This window comes from Peromyscus leucopus, chromosome 19, assembly GCF_004664715.2.
Source record: "Peromyscus leucopus breed LL Stock chromosome 19, UCI_PerLeu_2.1, whole genome shotgun sequence".
NCBI classification, from domain to species: Eukaryota; Metazoa; Chordata; class Mammalia; order Rodentia; family Cricetidae; genus Peromyscus; species Peromyscus leucopus.
This window is the reverse complement of record NC_051079.1, coordinates 31,564,432-31,568,317: the sequence shown is the minus strand read 5'-3', so window position 1 is coordinate 31,568,317 and position 3,886 is coordinate 31,564,432.

Sequence of the window (3,886 nt, the reverse complement as noted above, 5' to 3'; positions counted from 1 at the left end):
CACCCAAACTTTGTTATTAATTATATTTTTTAATTGGTTCACAACATAGGAGGTTTGCTTATGTTTTTTTTTAAATATATCCTTGATTTTGATTAATCTTCCTCTGTCTCCCCTCATCTCTTCCATCCACTCATCTGTCCCTCCCCCCAGTTTAAATATTCTGCACCAAATATTCTTCTCTAATTTTATTCCTTCTTATGTCATGAGCATGGCATCTTCCAAGTTCATCTGTGTTGAGCAAATGATGGAACTTGCTACTTTCCTCATTTCTGTAACAAAATACATTATAAATACAACTTAAAGAAGAGTTTATGTTAGCTTATGGTTTGATGATATAATCCATTTTGGTGAGGAGAATATAACAATAAAAATATGAAGCAGCTGGCCATGTTGCATCTGCACCCAGGCAGCAGAAAGAGAGATGAATGCTGCTACTCAGCTCACTTTGCTCTTTATATTCAGTCTGGTACTCCATGGAGTGGGCCTGCCCACATTTGTGGTGGACCTTTCTACCTCAGCTAATCCAATCTTGAAATTTCTTCACAGACACACACATAGACTTTCTGTGATTCTGGGTCCTGCCAAGTTGACAATCAATATTAATCATCACAAGGGTTAAATTCCACTAGATTCTATCCCCATCACTTTTTTATCTTTTGGTTTGGGTCATTATTTTGCCATTAATATTGGTGTGCATCTTCAAGAAATGCTTGGATCACAGGAATGATTAGTATTTTAGACATTATTATCATCATCAGTATTGTTTGTTATTATAATTATGATACAGTTATGCAAATAAAACCACTGAATTATACATGTCCTTACTCCTTTTTCTATATGGCTGTTTCATAAGAAAAAAGAAAAATGGCAATCATTAAGATTAAGCAAATAACATTGTTTAGGTAGTTTTAAATTGTCTGAAGTCCATCTTATTATTCCTCCTTTTTAGTGGCTAATCCTTCCTGCCTGAAGCTCTTTCATATTCATGCTTAGATGCTCCCAGACTAAATTTGTTTCCACTGTGAATAGAATGAAATGACATGTGAAAATTCTCTCGTCTCCATTTTCCCTTATTAGTTATATAATGTGACCTTTTGAAAGAGTGAATGCCTGGTTTTCTTTTAGTACTTTCTTTTGTACATCTCAAAATTACACAAACAGGATGAAGATTTGTGCCCCAACTACAAAAGCTTTAATGGCTCGGGATATGGAAGAAATATTGGGAATGCATCATTTGGTCCTCAGCTGATTTGAAGTCTCCCAAGGAGAAGCTGGTACTGCCCCTCCTTTATCTAGAGGCTGGCACAGTTTCCCACATTTAAAGGAGGCTTGACATTGGGCTGAGCTTGGGGAATCCTGCTGAAGAGAGGGAGGAAGGAATGTATGAGCCAGGGGTGGTGGTGGTGTCAAGGACATCACAAGGGAACCCACAGAAACAACTAACCTGGGCTCAAAGGAACTCACACAGTCTGCATGGACAACCAGGGAGCCTGCATGGGACTGACCTAGGCTCTCTGTATATGTGTGACAGTTATATAGCTTGGTCTACTTGTGGAACTCGTAGCAGTGAGAGCAGAGGCTGTCCCTTTGGCTGGCTTTTAGCACCCTATTCCTCATACTGGGTCTCCTTTCCAGCCATAAGACATGGAGAGATGCTTAGTCTTACTTCAACTTGATGTGCCATGTTTTGTTGATATCCATGGGAGGCCTTCCCCCTTCTAAACATAAATAGATGAGGAGTGGATTGTGGGGGGAGGGTTAGAGGAGGTTGGGGAAAGGAGTAGGAGAGGAGGGAGGGGAAACCATGGTCGACAAGTAAAATAAATGGATGAATTTAATTACTTTTTTTTTTTTTTAAAGATTTTTAATGTATACAGAAGAGGGCGCCAGGTCTCATTACAGATGGTTGTGAGCCACCATATGGTTGCTGGGAATTGAACTCAGGGCCTCTGGAAGAGCAGTCAGTGCTCTTAACCTCTGAGCCATCTCTCCAGCCCCAAATTTAATTACTTTTAAAACAAGGAGGCTTGAAAATGTATAAATGGGAGCTGAAGAGATGGCTCAGGGGTTAAGAGCACTGACTGCTCTTCTAAAAAAATGGGGTTTGATTCCCAGAACCCACACCCACATAGCAGCTAAAAGTCATCCATAATCCAGTCTCAGAGGCTCCAACATCCTGCTCTGGCCTTCTAGGATACTGAACACACATGATGCACAGGCATACATTTATGCAAAATATCTATATAGGTAAAATAAAAATAAATACATCTCAAAAATTTTAATAAAAGAAACATTTATAAATATAGTAGGGTTTTTTTTCACTGAAGAATAGAATGAATAAAAGAATTTTATCACAATACCTGCTAATGAGGTAATGAGGTCTTGATGCGTGGTTAGGCAGAACTAAAAAATATTCTATGCTCATTAGTTTCTGGACATATTAGGTGTAAAATGGTTTCTATGTGTTACTGTTGTACACACACACACACACACACACACACACACACACACACACACACACACACAGAGTTTGAGTCCCTATCACATACCAGGCAGCATATTACTAGTGTTTGGCATTATTTTATTTAATTTTCTCCCTAGATCTGCAAGTTTATCATTATTTTACCCACTGTGCAATGAGAAAGCCAGGGCTTAAAGAAGAGAGGGGAGGGGTCTGTGTGTACAGACCTGGAAGGTGTTAGAACTGGTGCTCTCCTTGACATGGTTTTCAGGAATACCATGGTCCTTCTGCTGGATTTGCTCCACATGAGAACTACACCCAAGATAGAAACATCTGTAGGAATGCAGAGAAGCTAAAAATATCCAGCCATTTCTGCAACTTGATCTGCCTGAAGGCTGGCTTCAGGAGTCTCAACACACTGAATGCCAAAAGACATCATTAAAACTCCATCAGTTTCTTGGAACAATTGTACAGCCATAGTTGATTGTTGGACAGATCTGAATGGAAAGGCATTTAATTGATAAACTTGGGCTAACTTATTGGAGATCAAAGAAAGAAAATGTTCCCTGGTGGACTGAAGATGTGTGCAATGCACATGTCTTGCTCTCTGAGGTCAAATATCATGTTTGCACAGCTACACCAAGAAGCTCAACTGGAAGGAATGGTCCATGAATATGCTGCATGTGTGGCCCATGATGAAGTCTTCATTCTAATTTGCAACTTTGGAACTTATGACCACTCTTTCTTCTACTGTGTTTCCCTTGCTTAACAATAATTAAGCTTGCTGCTCTCAAGATGCATGGCTCCTACTGCCCTGAGGGAAGGAGGCTGTCTGTGTGTGAAGACTCAATAGCTGACAAGAAAAGCCATTGGATTATCATCCATCCCCAGGATACCTGACTGCCGCAAACCTTTCTGCTCTCTCCACAGCTTGCCATCAAGGAGCCTGTCAGTGCCCAGAGCACAGAGACAATAATTCTGGCCTCCTTAAGACGGTGACTGAGCAGTGACTAAGACTTTCTTTCTAAGCTGTGTCACCAGACAGTGATGACACACATACAGACCAGCACAATAAAGTGTCACACACTGAGTGTTTAGTCTGCGCCTAGCAGAATTTGACCTGTGGAGAGAATCACAAAATTAACTCATTGTATCTGTGCTGTGATAATCTCCATTTTATATCTGGGGAAATGAAGCAGAAAAGTTAGTCCCTTGCCCATAATCACATACTAAGACTTCATGCCTTGGCTATCTTCCTGCCCATCAACAGTCTGAACTATAGGGCAGGTACACAAAGAAACACACACTAGACCATCTTTGACGGCAGATGATCTGAACTTTAAAACAGAGGAATACCAGAGAAAGCAAGTCTAGGAGGGTGTTTTTGAATCACACCTTCAAGTACCAACTCATTAGCAAAGATTT